Source organism: Pistacia vera, unplaced genomic scaffold (assembly GCF_008641045.1).
Source record: "Pistacia vera cultivar Batoury unplaced genomic scaffold, PisVer_v2 Contig402, whole genome shotgun sequence".
Lineage (NCBI taxonomy): Eukaryota > Viridiplantae > Streptophyta > Magnoliopsida > Sapindales > Anacardiaceae > Pistacia > Pistacia vera.
In genome coordinates this window covers 380,511-403,372 of record NW_022196227.1, presented here as the reverse complement: position 1 = coordinate 403,372, position 22,862 = coordinate 380,511, and the positions used below count along the sequence as shown (strand labels likewise).

General features: G+C 36.2%; 1 pseudogene; it reads right to left on the bottom strand.

The window, feature by feature from the left end:
- Positions 1–392: 392 nt before the first annotated feature.
- LOC116141981 overlaps positions 393–22,862 on the bottom strand; it is a 43,394-nt pseudogene continuing 20,924 nt past the window's right edge.

Here is a 22,862-nt window from a genome sequence, read left to right as displayed (position 1 = left end):
GATTGAAGGACCTTGGCTGCTATCCTAATTCCTCCAAAATGACCACCCACTTCCTTCTCATGGCAATGTCGTAGAATACTTTCCATTTCCTCTTCCAGGACACACCTACGTATCATCTGATCAACACAGTGTTTATACAGAAATAGCTCTTCCCATAAATAATACTTCAAGTCTGAGAAAAACTTCCTCTTTTGCTGGAATGTCATGCCAATTGGGAGCACTCTCGATGACAAGTAGTTTGTAATATCTGCATACCAAGGTGCTTCCTCAATTCTCATCAATTTCTTATCCGGGAAGGTTTCCTTGATTTGGGTTTCCTCTTCACTTCCTTGGGTTGGTCGTTCAATCCTTGACAAATGATCCGCCACCACATTTTCTAACCCATTTTTATCTTAGATCTCCAACTCAAACTCTTGTAGTAATAGGATCCATCTAATCAACCGAGGTATCGCTTCTTGCTTTGCCAACAGGTGCTTGAGTGCCGAATGATCCGTGTAGACTATCACCTTAGCACCTAGCAAATAAGAACGAAATTTGTCAAATGCAAAAGCCACAGCTAACAACTCTTTTTCAGTAGTGGTGTAATTCAACTGTGCATCAGTGAGTGTTTTGCTAGCATACTGAATTACATGTAACACTTTGTTCTTTCTTTGTCTTAGAACTACTCCTAGTGCAAAATCACTAGCATCACACATCAATTCAAACGGTAGTCCCTAATCGAGAACTGCAATAATAGGTGCAGACACTAACAATTTCTTAAGAGTTTGAAAAGCATGCATGCATTCATCATTAAAATCAAAAGGAACATCCTTAATCAGTAAATTGCAAAGGGGTTTAGAGATTTTAGAGAAATCCTTGATAAACCGTCTATAGAACCCCGCATGCCCCAAGAAACTTCGAACTGCCTTAACATTTGCAGGTGGTGGCAGCTTCTCATCACTTTTGTTTTCGCTCGATCCACTTCGATGCCGTTCTTTGAAATTCTGTGACCGAGCATTATTCCTTCCTATACCATGAAGTGGCATTTCTCCCAGTTGAGCACCAAATTCGTCTCCTGACATCGTTACAAAACTAATGAAAGATTAGATAAGCAATTGTCAAAAGACGAACCAAAAATAGAGAAGTCATCCATGAAGACTTCTATAAACCACTCCACCATGTCACCAAAGATCGACATCATGCATCGTTGAAATGTGGCTGGTGCATTGCATAACCCGAAAGGCATCCTTTTATACGCAAATGTGCCACAGGGACAAGTGAATGTTGTCTTTTCTTAATCTTCAGGCGCAATGGCAATTTGATTATATCCTGAAAAACCATCCAAGAAACAATAGTAAGCATGCCCTACCAATCTCTCCAACATTTGATCGATGAAAGAAAGTGGAAAATGATCCTTCCTTATCGTTTCATTCAATTTCCAGTAGTCAATGCACACTCTCCAACCTGTGACTGTCCCAGTTGGTATTAATTCATTGCTTTCATTCTTTATCACAGTGATACCTCCTTTCTTTGGAACCACTTACACAGGGCTCACCCATGAACTATCAGAAATAGGATAAATTATGCTCGCATCTAGGAGTTTCACCACTTCCTTCATCGAAGGATTCAATCTCCATTGTGGTTGTACCCTAGGCTTGACATCATCTTCCATGAGTATCTTATGCATACAAAATAATGGAGAGATGCCTCTAATGTCCGAAATAGTCCATCCAATTGCTGACTTATGCTCCCTTAACACCCGAATCAACCTCTCTTCTTCCAATTTACTTAACCTTGAATAGATGATCACTGGAAAGGTTTCTAATTCACCAAGATACACATATTTGAGATGAGAAGGTAAAGGTTTCAGTTCAAGTTTTGGAGGTTCTTCCTTTCTTACCTTTTCCTTCTCTATCTCAATATCAAACTCTTCAAATTATGGATCTTGGCTTGCATTTATCGGCTCAAGTGCTTCCAAAAATCTAGCACACTCATTCTTCACCGGTTCATCTACTTCTATTATTTTTTATTAGGTAATACATGCTTCTAGAGGTAGTTAAGGGGTGTTCTCTTCAATAGCCTCTACTACTAGTTTATCCACCACATCTACACTAAAACACGAATCCGACTCTGATAGAAATTTCATGGCTTCAAAAACATTGAACGTGACTGTTTCATCTTGAACCCTTAGCAGCAACTTTCCCTCTTGCACATCAATGAGAGCTCTTCCAGTGGCCAAAAATGGTTGCCCCAAGATGAGAGGCATTTCCTTGTCCTCTTCCATGTCCAACACAATAAAGTCCATAGGAAAGATAACTTTGTCCACCTTCACCAAAACATCTTTAACTATGCCCCTCGGATGCTTGATGGATCTATCTGCAAGCTGCAAAGATATGGTTGTTGGCTTCACTTCACCAATCCCTAATCTCCTGAAAACAGAAAAAGGCATTAGATTTATGCTTGCATCTAAATCACATAAAACTCTATCAAAAGTAATGTCTCCTATAACACAAGGAATAGTAAAACTCCCTAGGTCTTTAAGTTTCGGGGGTAGCTTCTTCTGTAGAATGGCACTGCACTCCTCTGTAAGCATCACGGTTTCCTCATCTTCTAACTTCCTTTTGTTTGATAAAATCTCCTTGAGAAATTTCGCGTAGCTCGGCATTTGTTGCAATGCATCTGCAAAAGGAATTTTAATATGCAGTTTTTTAAATATTTCAATGAATTTGGTAAACTGTTTATCCTGATTTTTCTTCTCTAGTCTCTGAGGAAAAGGCACATGAGGGGTGTGGTATACCAACTCTGGTGGTATCTCGGGAAATGGCAATTTCTCTTTCTTTTGCCTTTGCCTCTCTTCCCGCTTTTGTTTATCTTCCCTAAGACTGGTTGGTTTCTCTTCAGCAATTATCTCTTCATTAACTTCCTCATTGGACTCTTCCTTTTCTTTTGGTGGGCTTCCTTATTTCCTTGATTGTTCCACCTCTTCCAAGACTGTCCCATTCCGTAGTGTTATTGCATTTGCTTGTTCACTAGGGTTTGGCACTATATTGCTTGGTAGGGAACCCTGTGGTCTCTCATTGAGCTTATTGGCCAATTAACCTACATGTACCTCCAAGTTTCGAATGGATGCCCCTTGGTTTCTGAAATTCGATCTCGTCTCATTCACGAAGCCAACCCCGCGTTATTATTCCAATGCCTTAAGGTATGAAATTTACCTTTTCAAGTAATTTTCTTTTTTGAATGGAAGGGTAAAATGGTCAATTTACATGTATTTCGAGATGTGGCCATTATAAAGTGTAAAGGATGATGTCATTGAAGAGAAATGAGGGTAGAATGGTTATAAAGTTGATTGATAAGGTTAAATGGCATAAACGGTAACCAAGGGTATAATGGTCTTTTCATACAAAACCATATGATTTAAGTGTCCATAAAAGTGCACCAAGGGTAAATTAGTCATTTACCTAGTAGAATTACTTAATGGTTAAGTGTTTTAAAGAAGTCAAATGGCATTAAATGAGTACTTATCTTTATGTTGTGGTAGAAATGACCAAAACGCCCTTATATGAAAAATTTATGCCAAATGACCTTTATATCTAACTTTTATTGACCAATCACATTAGAGTATCAATGGAATGAATATTTACAAGGTTTAAAGAGAGAGTAGTCGGCCTTGGAGACCCCAAATATATCATCTTCTTCTTCATCTCTCAAATCCACCATAAAAGCCACTAATCCAAGCTTTTATTCTCAAATTTTCTTAGGATTTCAAGTTGATTTTCAAAGGAGATCACCATCCACCCTTAAAGAACTTCAATTTCAGGGTTAAAGGTGAGTTTCAAAACCCTAGTTTTTCTGAATTTTTTAGTTAAAAGAGAAATTCATAAGTGGTTATGTGTGTAAGGTAGAAAGGTGAAACTTTGGAGCCAAGGAGGAGTACCTTTGTGCTTTGAATACTAAGGTAAGGAAAAAATCTCCCTTATGACTACAATTGATAACACCTAGGGTTTATGAAACTTACATTTATTTATGTTAATATGAGTGTGATGCTATGTTTTGGTTATGGATTGTTTAAATGGGTGTGTTGATTGGTGTATGTGTGCATATGGAGGATGATTATGCCAATTAAGAGATTTGTAGTTGGACGATGTTTTGGCACTTTTTGGTTCTGTAAAAAGGGAGGTTTTTATGGCCTTTTATACTTAGAATGATATGGCAAATAATATGAATGTGCAAATGAAGGTGACATGGTTAAAATGAATAGAATTCGGATTTGGCTGTTTTAAGACTTATACTGTACATGCTTCACTGAATCAGTCATAACTGAAGTTATAGAAGTCCGATTGAGTTGATTCTTGAAGTGTTAAAAAGTTGAGAAACAGACCTAAAACGTTTATGTTTTAGCCAAAAATAAATTCGAATTAGAAGATAATGGAAAAATTGCTTGAAAGTAACGAACTGTATGGCATCCACCTTCTTAATGGAAATTCCCATTTGTTTCTAATTCTAGTAAACCCCTGAATAATCTTACTACTGAAATTCTTTGTATTGTATGAGAAATTGAATGAATTAAGTTAAGAAGTTTAGTAGGAGAATATAGTATGATTGAGCATGGAATATGTTAGTCCATATGTTTGCATTCATAATGGTAATGCATATAGCTTATTTAGTTGTCTTATGAAAAATTTATAAAATGTTAAAGAATGAATTCCATGAGTCTCTTGAGGTATAAACCAAGATCAGAGGAATGGAATTCTTATGGAAACCATGAGTCCTTTGAGGTGACGACCAAGAACAAGGTAATGGTTCAAATGAATCCGATCGGATAACAAAGACTAATGAAATCGTCAAGTATATAGACAAAACAAATAAGCATGCCATGTACATGAATATTTCATAAGTCATTTATGTTCTATGTTATATTATGTATGGTTATGTTATGACTTATGTTTATGAGAAAAGTCCAAAATGTATGATATGTTTTATGAACTTGTTATGTCAAAGAATGAAGGTCATGTTTTGTAGGTAGGTAAAGTCCTAAGTAATTTACTTGTATAATGAACCTTAATAGTTTATAAATGGCCATATTCCTTACTGAGCGATTAGCGCTCACCCCACGAAATGTTTTAAAATGTTTTGCAGGTACGGATTAAGGCATGAAGCTGGGAGAGGATTCCAAGGGACGCTATGAGCATGAGGGGATGCTTTAATGATGACTATTGAATGGTTTTGCTAATATTTAGTGTAGTAATTATGTTCATATCTCATAATGTAGTAATTATGTCCATGTTCTATAATGGAGTAAATATGTTGTATTAATAAAGGAAATCAAATTGCTAGTAAATTTTATAAAAGTGTGTATGTTCTAGTAAGTATTACTATGGATTTCATAATTTACTCCAAGAAAGGAAATTATATTTTTTGATTATACAATGAACTTATTATAAAAAAAAAAAAAAAAATTTAAACACATATATCTATATATATGTTTTAAACTACAAGTTTATTCTTTAAATAGGATTTTAAAATAAACTTCTTTCCTAGGCGTGCGTTTTCTAGGTTCTCAATGGCCAAGGGATACTTAGGAAATACCCGGCTAGGGAGGGGTTTTACACCTGTGGTCTCTTGCATAAATTTTTCGAACATATCTTTCAATTTTGTCAATCTTTGCTCCCATAGTTGATTGTTCATCCCTGCTTGGTTGTTCGGCATCGCTCTTTGGTCCCATTGGTTGTTCTGCTGATTATGTTAATTCTGATTGCCCCAAGACAAGTTCGGATGATTCCTCCAACTAGGATTATACGTGTTGGAGTACGGATTATTCTGTTGCCTCTGATTTCCTACCAAGTATTTAACTTGTTCTAATGATGAAAACGTTGAAGCAAACGTGTTCACCACTTGACATTCATTGCTCACATGAATACCTGCGCAAAGATCACAAGTTAGTTGAGGTGCTTGAATAGAATTTACTTGTATACTTCCCAACTATTTCTGAAGTACTGTAAGTTGGGCTGAAATAGTCGTGTATGCATCAACTTCATGAAGACCCATAGATTTCTTTGATTGTATCCTCTCATTAGGTCTTTGATAGTTGTTACTTGCCAAAACCTCAAGCAACTCATGAGCTTCTTCAAGTGTCTTATTTTGCAATGCTCCTCCCGATGTTGCATCCACCATTGTTTGCACATTAACCATCAATCCATTATAAAACGTTTGGACTTGCATCCAAACTAGCAAACCATGGTGTGGACACCTCCTTAGTAGTTCCTTATATCTTTCCCAAGCCTCATATAATGATTCAGACTCTTCTTGGAGAAACAATATGATATCATTTCTCATCTTCGCAGATTTAGCTGGAGGAAAGAATTTGGTCAGGAACTTCTATGCTAATTCATTCCATGTAGTGATTGTTCCTGGTGGTAGTACCATTAACCATCCCTTTGCTTTATCCTTTAATGAAAAAGGGAACAATCTCAATCTGATGGCGTCATCTGACACTCCGTTTGACTTGAAAGTATCACAAATCTCTAAAAAGTTTGCAATATGCTGATTTGGATCTTCCTTCAAATCTCCCTTAAACTGTACCGACTGCTGGATCATCTGGATGATTGCCGGCTTTATTTCAAAGATGTTGGCTTGTACTGCTGGTCTAGTTATACTTGACCCACTGCCATCAACCGTGGGAACTGAGAATTCCCTCAATGTTCTATTTTCTGCCATCTCAACAGCTATGGCCTCTCCTTCTCTTCTCTCTCTGTTAAGTCTTCTTACGGTTCTTTCAATCTCTAGATCTACAAGAACCACTAGCTGACGTCTCGCACTTCGCATAAACTACACAGAACGAGAGAAAATGTCAGATCATTAGCTAACAGAAAAGAAATACAAAAATTAACTAATAAACAATTAAAACAAAAATAAAACTCCAATCTAGCTAACTCAAGAAAATTTCAATGTTAACACAAAAGTCAATCCTCGGCAATGACGCCAAAAACTTGATGCGTTGTTACTATAACATGCAATATAACAAGTGCACTAGTCACACAAAGTAATAAAGTGATGAGTGAGTATCGTTCCCACGAGGATTGGTTGCTAAGCACTGATTTTCCTATTTGTTTTCAAGTTGGAGAAACCGAAAGTGTTTGGATTTATGGGAGACTCTAAACTAAATTGAAAGCAAAATTTACTATGTAATTAAAAAGCTAATTAATGAAAGCAATATTAAAGTAAGAGTAATATCAATTTAAGCAAACGGGTGGGGTTTTGACTTCATTAGGACTCTATGAATTAATTCCACGAATTATGCTACTTCTACACTCACATGCACGGATTGTAACTCGAATTCCCTAAATTGTAAAACATACCTTCTCAGGCTATGAATTCCTACTTTTCCCTATTAAGCTTCCACACCCAACAATTTAAAGATTAATAGATCCAAGTTCATTAAGCTAATGAAATCTTAGATTGAATTCATTGATTCTCAAACCTATCTCTAACTTTCAATACAACAATGGTGATTACCCAAGAAGCTCAACATGATTCATTTCTCAATCTCATCATGTTCAACAATTAAAATCAATAAAAATCAGAATAATCACACAATCCATGCAATATAATGTAAAAGTAACAATAATCTATTGATTACCCATAGAAATCCGAATTACATCAAAACCCTAACCCAAAGTGAGTTAGTTCATAATGAAATTAACGCAAATAGCAAGAAAAACAGTAAACACAGCAATCAACATGTTGAAACAAAGAGAAAAGAGTAAAAAGATCTCCCCTAATTGATGAATCCACAAGGTTAAATTTCCAATCTTCTCTTCTTTTCTCCCAAGATGTCAAAGCTCTCTCAAACAAGATGAACATAATGCGTTGTTACTACAACATGCAATGATTGCAAGTGCACTAGTCGCACAAAGTAATAAAGTGATGAGTGAGTATCGTTCCCACAAGGATTGGTTGCTAAGCACTGATTTTCCTAAGTGTTTTTCAAGTTGGAGGAACTGAATTTGTTTGGATTAATGGGAGAGATTAAAACTAAAACTAAAACAAAACTTACTAAGTATTAAAAACTAATTAATAAAGGCAAGAATTAAAACGCAAGAGTAATATCAATTTAACAAAAGGTTAGGGTTTTGACTTCATTCAGACTTTATGGATGAATTCTACGGACTATGTTAATTCCACACTCACATGCACAGATTGTAAATCGAATTCTCTAAGTTGTCAAACATACCTTCTCAGGCTATGAATTCCTACTTTTCCCTATTAAACTTTCGCACCCAACAAATTGAAGAATAATAGATCCAAGTTCATTAAGCTAATGGAATCCTAGATTGATTTCATTGATTCTCAAATCTATCTCTAGCATTCAATACTACAATGGTGATTACCCAAGAAGCTCAACATGATTCATTTCTCAATCTCATCATATTCATCAAATAAATTCCATTAAAAACAGAATAACCACACAATCTATGCACTAGAATATGGAAATAGCAATAATCAATTCATTAACCCATAGAAATCCGAACTTAATCAAAACCCTAACCCAAAATGAGTTATTTCATAACTAAATCAAAATACACACCAAGAAAAACAATAAACACAAAGTTCAACATATTGAAATGCATAGAAAAGAGTAGAGATCTCCCCTAGTTGAAGAATCCACAAGATTCAAGCTCACATCTTCTCTCTAAATATCAAATCTATTCAAAACTCAATGAGAACTGATGAAAACTGGACGACCCCCATGAAAATGGTAAAGTTTTTCTTTCATACCTCGCCCAAAGACCTAAAACTTTCCTAAAAAAATAATGTGTGTTTTGGAGAAACTAAAATTCGCAGACTTCGCCATGGCAAAGAAAGACTTTCGTTGCGGCGACGAGGTAAGTTAGAATCTCGTGCTTCACTTCTTTCGCCACAGCAAACCTTCATGAAGAATTCTGAAATTACATAATTGCCTTCCGCTTGCTTCTTTGCTTGAATCTTTGATCTCCGATGCTTTCTCATTGGAACAAGCTCTATAGTGCTTCAATCTGCTTCAGAACTCCTCCAAATTCTAAAATCCGCTCACTTCTAGGTCCAGAAACTCCAATTCGCTCATTATTTGCTCAAAATGTCCATTTTGGCCTGAAACACAAAATGTAAAGAATTAAGCAGCAATTCAGGCAAAAATGAACTAAGAAGTATCTAAAATCCGACCAAAAAGCCTAATAAAAACAGTATAATTCTCGGATTATCAAATACCCCCAAACTAAAGACATGCTCATCCTCGAGCATCAGGTACAAAACACAAAGAAAGAAAAACAACAAATGCCCAAAACAACTCAAAACTGCAAAACTGAAAATAAAATATAATAAAAACATTAGACTCAACTCAACACAATGAAATGCCTAGAATTTAAACAAGTCTCATAGATCGTTGAAAAATTATTACTAGAAAAATGTTCAACACTCCAAGAAGTTATAAGTTGCATCGACTATCTTCTCTATTGGTCCCCCGAGTAAGTGATCCCCACTTCAATCCACATTCCGACTTCCCGGATTATTTTTATGCAGAAAAACAAAGTTTATCAAATGGCGGCAGACTCCATAGGCCTAAATATCAAACTACTCTCCACTAATGAGGATTAGACATTACTAAATATCAGAAGGTCTTTACAGGCTTGTACCGTTAGGCTTGGTTAGTGGGCTTCAAAGAAATGAACAGGATTAACAAAGCAAGAGAACTCAATTTTCTTTAAGCAAACATCAAGACTCAAATCAACTTCCACTTTCTTCCTCAACCACCACTACAAAGTCAACCAATTTATAATCCTCAAGCATGTGCATTTCTCATTTTTTTTTTTTTCAACTGCATTGCAATTCTTAATTCTCAAATTTTGTTTTTTTTTTTGTTTTGGAAAAGACAATAATCATTTTATTGAGGTTAATTACCCCTTTTATTCTTCTTGCCCTTCTCACAACCCCCAAACTAATCTTTTAGTTCATTCACACAACTCTCCAAGCTCTTTATGTTTGCATTAGGTTTAGAATTCTCTTAAAGGTTGCGGACGTGTTTAGGGTGAAAGGTTTGGGCATTATTGGTTGCACAAGAACACAAAAAGGGACAACGATGATTTCATAAGGTTCAAATGGGTAACTAGGGATAGAATTCATGGTCGGCTGGAAAGGCTCTAACGTTCCGAAAAATCGCCTAAATCACTTCCTCAATAATGTCTATTCCTAGAATTTCGCCTCAAGCATTTCTAAACTAGGTTCTAGAGTCTACCAACATTATCAAGACTTTACCTAACCACATAAAATGAATCTAAGCATGCCGAAATAAATGAAAATGGTGGTTGAACCACTCAAAGAACCTTAAGCAAAATTCAGTCAATCAACATAAACTTGAAGCAATGTTTAACATTTCTCAATAATAAAATCCCAACAACCCTATTCTCATCATAGACTTATACAATTCATCATTGGCATACACAACAAAACATGAAAATAAAATAAACACAAATAAAAAAATTTCAAATTTTTCCTACCCCCAAACTAAAGATGACATTGTCTCCAATGTCACATTATGCACAATTTAAGAATAGAAAAACAGAAATCTACAAAGGTACGAGCTAGTTCCCTGATTAATTCGTGAAGTTGAAGTTTCGCTCAACAGCATGCGGCAAAGTTTGGGACTTTTCGACTTCCAATTCTTGCAAAATGTAGTTCGCCACGGTGAAAATTGGAAAATTTCCATTTTTCGCCTGATTCGATAATTCACTTGAAACACCCAAAACACACAAATTAAACTTCATCTAAAAATCATAAGAAAACTAAACAACTTCAAAACAATAAATAAACAACAACAAATGAAAACACTTGGGTTGCCTCCCAAGGAGCGCTTGTTTATAGTCGAAAGCTTGGCTTTCTCAAGTCTTTATGTTAATCCGGACTATCTAGATACATCAACTCCCGAGCATTGTCCTTGCATCGAGGCTTCAATTGTTGATGATTTTTGTTACATGGGGCCTTTGTTGAGAGCTTAGCCACCCATTCCCATTCCTTGGTCATTCCTTTCATGGCTCAAACATTCTCATCGACAGCTTTCCGCTTTCTTGACTTTCCCTCACCCTTTTTGAGTTAAGGAATCCATCCCTTGTGAAGACACATGCTCGGTTGTGGTCCGTCTCGGAATGGTGTAAACAATTCTGGGTTGTGGTCCTCATCCTTGAATTGCCTTGACTTGACCGTGCATCTTTCAATTGACGAATTAGGATCATTCAGTTGGGAAGGTTCAATTGTTGATTGACCCACCGAGTCAATTTTGAAACACGACTCTCGCTTAGGTGGAACTTTCAGAGACTTGAGGACATTGAATGTCACTTCCTCATCTTGTATCCTCATGATCAACTTCCCCTCTTGAACATTAATTAAAGCTCTTTCGGTAGCCAGAAATGGTCGTCCCAGGATGAGAGGAATCTCTTTATCTTCTTCCATATCCAACACAAAGAAATCTTCCGAAAAAATAAATTTGTCCACCTTGATTAGCACATCTTCAACAATGCCCCTCGGATGCTTTATGGATCTATCTGCAAGCTGCAAACATATGGTTGTCGGCTTCACTTCACTAATTCCTAATTTCTCGAAAACAGAAAAAGGCATAAGGTTTATGCTTGCACCCAAATCACACAAAACCTTATCAAATGTAATGTTCCTTATGACACAGGGATAGTGAAACTCCTTGGATCTTTAAGTTTTGATGGCAACTTCTTCTATAGAATGGCACTGCATTCCTAGGTGAGCATCACTGTTTCCTCTTCATCCAACTTTCTTTTATTCGACAGAATGTCCTTGGGGAATTTTGCGTAACTTGGCATCTGTTGCAAAGCATCTACGAAAGGAATATTAATGTGCAGTTTTTTAAATACATCAAGAAATTTAATGAACTGCTTATCCTGTTTTTCCTTTCTGAGCCTCTGAGGGAAAGGCACCAGAGGTGTGTGATGTGCCAACTCTGGTGGTATCTTGGGAAATGGCAATTTCTCCTTCTTTTGCCTTCGCTTCTTTTTCCTCTTTGGTTCATCTTCCTTAAAACTAGTTGGTTTCTCTTCAACAATTATCTTTTCATCTAGTTCCTCATCGGAATCTTCCTTTTCTTTTGGTGGGTTCCCTTCTTTCCCTGATTGTTCCACCTTTTCTAAAACTGTTCCACTTCTCAAAGTTATTGCATTCACTTGCTCACATGGGTTAGTTACCATGTTGCTTGGCAGGGAACCCAGTGGTCTCTCATTTAGCTTTTCAACCAATTGCCCCACCTGTACCTCCAAGTTCTGAATGGATGCCCTTTGATTTTTGAAATTCGTCCTCGTCTCATTCATAAAACTTGTGGTCTCTTGCATAAACTTTCCAAACATGTCCTCCAATTTTGTCACTCTTTGCTCTCCTGATTGATTGTTCACCCCTGTTTGGTTGTTTGGCAAAGCTCTTTGGTTCCATTGATTGTTCTACTGATTCTGTTGATTCTGATTGCCCTAAGATAGGTTCGGATGATTCCTCCAACCAGGATTATATGTGTTAGAGTATGAATTGTTCGGTTGCCTTTGATTTCCTACCAAGTAGTTAACCTGCTCCAATGATGAAGATGCTGAAGCAAACGTGTTCTCCACTTGACATTCACTGCTCACATGACCACCTGCACAAAATGCACAAGTTAGTTGAGGTGCTTAAATGGAATTTACTTGCATACTTCCGAACTGCTTCTGAAATGCTGTTAGTTGGGCTGAAATGGCTATATATGCATCAACTACATGAAGGCCCATAGATTTATTATGTTGCACCCTCTCATTAGGTCTTTGATAATTGTTGCTTGCCAAAACTTCAAGCATTTGCAGTGCTCCTCCCAATGCTGCATCCACCATAGTTTGCACTGTAAACCCCGCGTTATTATTCCGATGTCCTAAGGTATGAAATTTACCTTTTTAAGTAATTTTCTTTTTTGAATGGAAGGGTAAAATGGTCAATTTACATGTATTTCGAGATGTGGCCATTATAAAGTGTAAAGGGTGATGTCATTGAAGAGAAATGAGGATAGAATGGTCATAAAGTTGACTGATAAGGTTAAATGGCATAAACGGTAACCAAGGGTATAATGGTCTTTTCATACAAAACCATATGATTAAGTGTCCATAAAAGTGCACCAAGGGTAAATTAGTCATTCACCTAATGGGATTGCTTAATGGTTAAGTGTTTTAAAGAAGTCAAATGGCATTAAATGAGTACTTATCTTTATGTTGTGGTAGAAATGACCAAAACGCCCTTATATGAAAAATTTATGCCAAATGACCTTTATATCTAACTTTTATTGACCAATCACATTAGAGTATCAATGGAATGAATATTTACAAGGTTTAAAGAGAGAGTAGTCGGCCTTGGAGACCCCAAATATATCATCTTCTTCTTCATCTCTCAAATCCACCATAAAAGCCACTAATCCAAGCTTTTATTCTCAAATTTTCTTAGGATTTCAAGTTGATTTTCAAAGGAGATCACCATCCACCCTTAAAGAACTTCAATTTCAGGGTTAAAGGTGAGTTTCAAAACCCTAGTTTTTCTGAATTTTTTAGTTAAAAGAGAAATTCATAAGTGGTTGTGTGTGTAAGGTAGAAAGGTGAAACTTTGGAGCCAAGGAGGAGTACCTTTGTGCTTTGAATACTAAGGTAAGGAAAAAATCTCCCTTATGACTACAATTGATAACACCTAGGGTTTATGAAACTTACATTTATTTATGTTAATATGAGTGTGATGCTATGTTTTGGTTATGGATTGTTTAAATGGGTGTGTTGATTGGTGTATGTGTGCATGTGGAGGATGATTATGCCAATTAAGAGATTTGTAGTTGGACGATGTTTTGGCACTTTTTGGTTCTGTAAAAAGGGAGGTTTTTATGGCCTTTTATACTAAGAATGATATGGCAAATGATATGAATGTGCAAATGAAGGTGACATGGTTAAAATGAATAGAATTCGGATTTGGCTTTTTGAGACTTATACTGTACATGCTTCACTGAATCAGTCATAACTGAAGTTATAGAAGTCTGATTGAGTTGATTCTTGAAGTGTTAAAAAGTTGAGAAACAGACCTAAAACGTTTATGTTTTAGCCAAAAATAAATTCGAATTAGAAGATAATGGAAAAATTGCTTGAAAGTAACGAACTGTATGGCATCCACCTTCTTAATGGAAATTCCCATTTGTTTCTAATTCTAATAAACCCCTGAATAATCTTACTACTGAAATTCCTTGTATTGTATGAGAAATTGAATGAATTAAGTTAAGAAGTTTAGTAGGAGAATATAGTATGATTGAGCATGGAATATGTTAGTCCATATGTTTGCATTCATAATGGTAATGCATATAGCTTATTTAGTTGTCTTATGAAAAATTTATGAAATGTTAAAGAATGAATTCCATGAGTCTCTTGAGGTATAAACCAAGATCAGAGGAATGGAATTCTTATGGAAACCATGAGTCCTTTGAGGTGACGACCAAGAACAAGGTAATGGTTCAAATGAATCCGATCGGATAACAAAGACTAATGAAACCATCAAGTATAAAGACAAAAGAAATAAGCATGCCATGTACATGAATATTTCATAAGTCATATATGTTCTATGTTATATTATGTATGATTATGTTATGACTTATGTTTATGAGAAAAGTCCAAAATGTATGATATGTTTTATGAACTTGTTATGTCAAAGAATGAAGGTCATGTTTTGTAGGTAGGTAAAGTCCTAAGTAATTTACTTGTTTAATGAACCTTAATAGTTTATAAATGGCCATATTCCTTACTGAGCGATTAGCGCTCACCCCACGAAATGTTTTAAAATGTTTTGCAGGTACGGATTAAGGCATGAAGCTGGGAGAGGATTCCAAGGGACGCTATGAGCATGAGGGGATGCTTTAATGATGACTATTGAATGGTTTTGCTAATATTTAGTGTAGTAATTATGTTCATACCTCATAATGTAGTAATTATGTCCATGTTCTATAATGGAGTAAATATGTTGTATTAATAAAGGAAATCAAATTGCTAGTAAATTTTATAAAAGTGTGTATGTTCTAGTAAGTATTACTATGGATTTCATAATTTACTCCAAGAAAGGAAATTATATTTTTTGATTATACAATGAACTTATTATAGTTAAAAAAAAATTTAAACACATATATCTATATATATGTTTTAAACTACAAGTTTATTCTTTAAATAGGATTTTAAAATAAACTTCTTTCCTAGGCGTGCGTTTTCTAGGTTCTCAATGGCCAAGGGATACTTAGGAAATACCCGGCTAGGGAGGGGTTTTACACCTGTGGTCTCTTGCATAAATTTTTCGAACATATCTTTCAATTTTGTCAATCTTTGCTCCCATAGTTGATTGTTCATCCCTGCTTGGTTGTTCGGCATCGCTCTTTGGTCCCATTGGTTGTTCTGCTGATTATGTTAATTCTGATTGCCCCAAGACAAGTTCGGATGATTCCTCCAACTAGGATTATACGTGTTGGAGTACGGATTATTCTGTTGCCTCTGATTTCCTACCAAGTATTTAACTTGTTCTAATGATGAAAACGTTGAAGCAAACGTGTTCACCACTTGACATTCATTGCTCACATGAATACCTGCGCAAAGATCACAAGTTAGTTGAGGTGCTTGAATAGAATTTACTTGTATACTTCCCAACTATTTCTGAAGTACTGTAAGTTGGGCTGAAATAGTCGTGTATGCATCAACTTCATGAAGACCCATAGATTTCTTTGATTGTATCCTCTCATTAGGTCTTTGATAGTTGTTACTTGCCAAAACCTCAAGCAACTCATGAGCTTCTTCAAGTGTCTTATTTTGCAATGCTCCTCCCGATGTTGCATCCACCATTGTTTGCACATTAACCATCAATCCATTATAAAACGTTTGGACTTGCATCCAAACTAGCAAACCATGGTGTGGACACCTCCTTAGTAGTTCCTTATATCTTTCCCAAGCCTCATATAATGATTCAGACTCTTCTTGGAGAAACAATATGATATCATTTCTCATCTTCGCAGATTTAGCTGGAGGAAAGAATTTGGTCAGGAACTTCTATGCTAATTCATTCCATGTAGTGATTGTTCCTGGTGGTAGTACCATTAACCATCCCTTTGCTTTATCCTTTAATGAAAAAGGGAACAATCTCAATCTGATGGCGTCATCTGACACTCCGTTTGACTTGAAAGTATCACAAATCTCTAAAAAGTTTGCAATATGCTGATTTGGATCTTCCTTCAAATCTCCCTTAAACTGTACCGACTGCTGGATCATCTGGATGATTGCCGGCTTTATTTCAAAGATGTTGGCTTGTACTGCTGGTCTAGTTATACTTGACCCACTGCCATCAACCGTGGGAACTGAGAATTCCCTCAATGTTCTATTTTCTGCCATCTCAACAGCTATGGCCTCTCCTTCTCTTCTCTCTCTGTTAAGTCTTCTTACGGTTCTTTCAATCTCTAGATCTACAAGAACCACTAGCTGACGTCTCGCACTTCGCATAAACTACACAGAACGAGAGAAAATGTCAGATCATTAGCTAACAGAAAAGAAATACAAAAATTAACTAATAAACAATTAAAACAAAAATAAAACTCCAATCTAGCTAACTCAAGAAAATTTCAATGTTAACACAAAAGTCAATCCTCGGCAATGACGCCAAAAACTTGATGCGTTGTTACTATAACATGCAATATAACAAGTGCACTAGTCACACAAAGTAATAAAGTGATGAGTGAGTATCGTTCCCACGAGGATTGGTTGCTAAGCACTGATTTTCCTATTTGTTTTCAAGTTGGAGAAACCGAAAGTGTTTGGATTTATGGGAGACTCTAAACTAAATTGAAAGCAAAATTTACTATGTAATTAAAAAGCTAATTAATGAAAGCAATATTAAAGTAAGAGTAATATCAATTTAAGCAAACGGGTGGGGTTTTGACTTCATTAGGACTCTATGAATTAATTCCACGAATTATGCTACTTCTACACTCACATGCACGGATTGTAACTCGAATTCCCTAAATTGTAAAACATACCTTCTCAGGCTATGAATTCCTACTTTTCCCTATTAAGCTTCCACACCCAACAATTTAAAGATTAATAGATCCAAGTTCATTAAGCTAATGAAATCTTAGATTGAATTCATTGATTCTCAAACCTATCTCTAACTTTCAATACAACAATGGTGATTACCCAAGAAGCTCAACATGATTCATTTCTCAATCTCATCATGTTCAACAATTAAAATCAATAAAAATCAGAATAATCACACAATCCATGCAATATAATGTAAAAGTAACAATAATCTATTGATTACCCATAGAAATCCGAATTACATCAAAACCCTAACCCAAAGTGAGTTAGTTCATAATGAAATTAACGCAAATAGCAAGAAAAACAGTAAACACAGCAATCAACATGTTGAAACAAAGAGAAAAGAGTAAAAAGATCTCCCCTAATTGATGAATCCACAAGGTTAAATTTCCAATCTTCTCTTCTTTTCTCCCAAGATGTCAAAGCTCTCTCAAACAAGATGAACATAATGCGTTGTTACTACAACATGCAATGATTGCAAGTGCACTAGTCGCACAAAGTAATAAAGTGATGAGTGAGTATCGTTCCCACAAGGATTGGTTGCTAAGCACTGATTTTCCTAAGTGTTTTTCAAGTTGGAGGAACTGAATTTGTTTGGATTAATGGGAGAGATTAAAACTAAAACTAAAACAAAACTTACTAAGTATTAAAAACTAATTAATAAAGGCAAGAATTAAAACGCAAGAGTAATATCAATTTAACAAAAGGTTAGGGTTTTGACTTCATTCAGACTTTATGGATGAATTCTACGGACTATGTTAATTCCACACTCACATGCACAGATTGTAAATCGAATTCTCTAAGTTGTCAAACATACCTTCTCAGGCTATGAATTCCTACTTTTTCCTATTAAACTTCTGCACCCAACAAATTGAAGAATAATAGATCCAAGTTCATTAAGCTAATAGAATCCTAGATTGATTTCATTGATTCTCAAATCTATCTCTAGCATTCAATACTACAATGGTGATTACCCAAGAAGCTCAACATGATTCCTTTCTCAATCTCATCATATTCATCAAATAAATTCCATTAAAAACAGAATAACCACACAATCTATGCACTAGAATATGGAAATAGCAATAATCAATTCATTAACCCATAGAAATCCGAACTTAATCAAAACCCTAACCCAAAATGGGTTAGTTCATAACTAAATCAAAATACACACCAAGAAAAACAATAAACACAATGTTCAACATATTGAAATGCAGAGAAAAGAGTAGAGATCTCCCCTAGTTGAAGAATCCACAAGATTCAAGCTCAAATCTTCTCTCTAAATATCAAATCTATTCAAAACTCAATGAGAACAAACGAAAACTGGATGACCCCCCACGACAATGGTAAAGTTTTTCTTTTATATCTCGCCCAAAGACCTAAAACTTTCCTAAAAAAAATACTGTGCGTTTTGGAGAAACTAAAATTCGCAGACTTCGCCGCGGCGAAGAAAGACTTTCGCTGCAGTGATGAGGTAAGTTAGAATCTCGTGTTTCACTTCCTTCGCCGTGGCGAAGAACAGAACTTCGCCGCGGCAAACCTTCATGAAGAATTCTAAAATTACAAAATTGCCCTCCGCTTGCTTCTTTGCTTGAATCTTCGATCTCCGATGCTTTCTCATTGGAACAAGCTTCATAGTGCTTCAATTTGCTTCAGAACTCCTCCAAATTCTGAAATTCGCTCACTTCTGGGTCTAGAAACTCCAATTCGCTCATTATTTGCTCAAAATGTCCATTTTGGCCTAAAACACAAAATGTAAAGAATTAAGTAGCAATTCAGGCAAAAATGAACTAAGAAGTATCTAAAATCCGGCCAAAACGCCTAATAAAAACAGTATAATTCTTGAATTATCAGAACCCCTCTCGAAATGTCTAAGTTTTTCTTATTTAGTCCGTCCAAAAACCTAAAAACTTTCCTAAAATAAAACTGTGTTTTAATGAAAAACAGAAAATCGAAGACTTTGCAGCGGCGAAGAAAAAGCTTCGCCGCGACAATGAATTCCCAAGAGTTTATCACTGCTGCAAAGAAAGAACTTCGCCGGGACGATGTTAGTAAACGACCCGTTAACGCAGCGGAAAACAAAACAATAATTTCCAGGATCGTTCCCATTGAGCCAAGATCAAAGGTATAAATTTTACAGTTTATAAAATACAAGAATCTGCAAAAAATAAATCTGGATTTAGAAACCATACCACGTTGGAGGCTCCTCCAATTTTGTCTCTGATCGTGTTTTGCTACCGATCCAAGTGTAAGATCGAACCCACGAAGACAATCACAAGGAACTAAGGAGGGATTTGCTAGATCCTCCTTAGCCTTAAGAATCAAGAAGAAGAAATCAAAGGAATTTTGAGTTTGGCAAAAACCAAATCTGGCATGAGAGAGTGTTTAAGGGGCTACTGTGTTTGTTCTTTTTCAAAGAAAAATAACTAACGAAATCTCTTATCTTTTACAAATAATCATTTTCTTTTATAGTAAAACTTTAATGCCCTATTCCTATATGGAATAGCCTTGGGCTCCAACCCAAACACCCCATGTTACCAAACACTCCGAAATTAGATATTTTATTTATTTCATCATTATCTCAATTAAACTCAATTAATATATATTTAATCTATATATTAACATTTAACAATAATGATGATTTAATTAAATATATGCGAACACATATTTAAACGTAATTTCACTTATTTAATTTTTCTAATAAATTAAATAAAGGCTACNTTGCCCTTCTCACTACCCCCAAACTATTCTTTTAGTTCATTCACACAACTCTTTTCTTTGTGTTTGCATTAGGTCCAAGATTCTCCTAAAGGGTATGATAAAGTGTTTAGGGTAATTGGGTTGGACAATTTTTGGTTTGCAAGGAAAATAAAGCAGTGATGATCTCATAAGGCTCAAATGGGTGACTAGGGAAAGATTCATTCATAGGTCAGCTGGAAAGGCTCAAACGTTCCAAAAAATGCCTAAATCATTTCCTCAACAATGTCTATTCCTAGAATTTCGCCTCAAGCATTTCTTTACTAGGTTCTAGAGTCCACCAACATTGTCAAAACTTTACCTAACCACATAAAATGAATCTAAGCATGCCGAAATAAATGAAAATGGTGGTTGTACCACTCAACAAACCTCAATCAAAATTTAGTCAATCAACATAAACTTGAAGCAATGCTTAGCATTTTTCAACAATAAAATCCCAGTAACCCTATTCTCATCATCGATTTATACAATTAATCATTGGCATACACAACAAAACATGAAAATAAAATAAACACAAATAAAAAAATTTGAAATTTTTCCTACCCCCAAACTAAAGATGACATTGTCCCCAATGTCACATTATGCGCAATTTAAGAATAGAAAAATAGAAATCTACAAAGGTACGAGATAGTTCCCTTATTAATCCGTGAAGTTGAAGTTCCGCTCAATAGCATGCACACCCGGTCCTTGACTTTTTCATCACCAAAATCCTGTAAAAACAATTGAAAAACTATGGTGGCCACTATGCTAGAAAAGTTCATTGACTAATGTGAAAATATTATAACCCTAATCTCGCCTTTTCAACTGCTAGGAAACTAAAACAAAATTTAAACAATCCAAAACAAAAAGCAAATTAGTTCACTGTTCGAAATGAAAATACAAAAACAACTAAAACAAACAAAAGTAAAATACAAAATAGCTGTTCAGGTTCATTCTTCGGCATCCTCGTCTCCCTTGGTGTTGTCCTCTTCTAAGTCTGAACCCATCCATTCATCTGAATCCCAGTCAGCCCATTGGAATTCCAAAGTATCAACGTTGAGCTTGGTGAAGCAACTGTTTTGCATGTCATCCATCATCTGGGTCTGCTCTGCCAGCCAATCCTGACGTTTTGCCATCCGTTTCATCTGACCCATCATCTGCTGCATCATTTCCCTCATAGTGGATGTGGAACTGGATGATGTGGCAGTGCCTTGTGTGGTTCTCTGTCGTTTTGTCCCAACGCTGGGTTGCTCACTATTTGGACGTTCAAGATCCTTGTGATAATAGTCTGGGTCGAGAACTGGGGCAGCATGGATAAGTGGCTCATCATCAGCTGCCTCGACGCCTGCTCAAGTGCACAACTCTGTAATAAGATGTGGGAAAAGGTAACTCCCTCGCCCTGGTTTGGCTGCATGCTGAATGTTGTTCAGGATGATTTGTCCCACATCCATTCTCTTTCCTGTGGCAATAGAATAGAGCAATAATGCCTTCTCATAAGTCACCGCGTTATAGTGCATCTCCAGCATCATCCTCGCAGAAATAAAGTACTGCCACAATCGAGCTACCGGTGTCAAATTAGTTCCCTTGATGCTCCCCTGCCCTTTTTTGAAATCTCCCAAGTGGTATCCGGTTTTGTAATGATCGGAAGAATAATATCATCCTTAAACTGTGTCTTCCTAAAATCCTCATAATCATTACGATCAATTTTAGGCAGGTTATAAAAATCATTGATGACCTTCGCATTAAATGCCACATCAGTACCCCTCACAAACACAGCACTAGATTCACACTCCGGGAGGTTGGCATAAAACTCTCACAATATTGGCTCTACAATCGCATGTGTAGGTACACTCATAAATAATTCCCAACGTCTCCCTCGACTCCAATCCATAGCCTGGCTCGCGGTCAATCCATGCTCAGGAATAAATCCTTTATCTTTCCTTTGGATTGCCCCTTCATATCGTTTCCGAGCCTTGTCATTCACAAATCGGTTGTGCACTTTTTTTCCTTTTCCTTTCCCCTTGGACAACACTTTGAGCATTCTCAAACTACCAATCAACTTAACAATTCAACCCAAAATTTCAACCCAAAATTTCAACCCTAAACGCCTTACAAACAACCACAATCAATCCTGCAATAAAACAATGCTTCCAAAATTTTGCAACTAGACCCCCAAACTTTGATTCTTCCAAACTCAACCAAACACTCCAAAATTCAAAACCCAAACTCCTCAATATCACACAATTCACGATCCACACTTCCTTAATCACAATCAAAACAAAAACTTCACGAAAATCCCAAAACTCAACTCAACAATCAAATCTCAGATTCAACTCTAAAAATCGAAATTGGTTAAGTTAAAGTTTGGAGGGCTTGAAATCTTACCAATCCCAAGATGCTTTCATCACCAATTTCACCGATTTCAGCCTAGATCGCTAGATCCCCAAATTTTGTAAACCAAGGGTTTCCAAAAAAAATTCACAATTTTTCGCAGAAATCCTTGCTAAAATGAGTTGATTTTGTGTTTGGGTGAGTTTAGGAGTTAGAACAAGTGATTGAAGTTCACTGGAAAGGCTCAAGATTGAAGGTGGGAAAATTTGCTCTCAAAAGTGTTTGAAGTTTTTGCGTTGAATATGAAAAGTTGCGTGGGTATTTATAAAAAGCAGACTTCGCCGCCGCGAAGAACAAGCTTCATCGCAGCGAAGTTCTTCAATTCAAAAACCCTAATTTTTAACCCAGTCGATGCCGCGGCGAAGACAAATTCTTCGCCGCGGTGAAAAATTATAGAAGCTCATTGCCTCAGCGAAGAACAATCTTCACCGCGGCGAATTTTCCTTAGTGAATTTCGCCCAACTTTCTTCACTGCGATGGAAAAATACAGAGGCTCATCGCCTTGGTGAAAAAAGTTTCTTCGCCACGGCAAACTCTGGGACTTTCCGACTTCCAATTTTTGCAAAATGTGCTTCACCAAGGCGAATAAACTTCTTCGTCACGGCG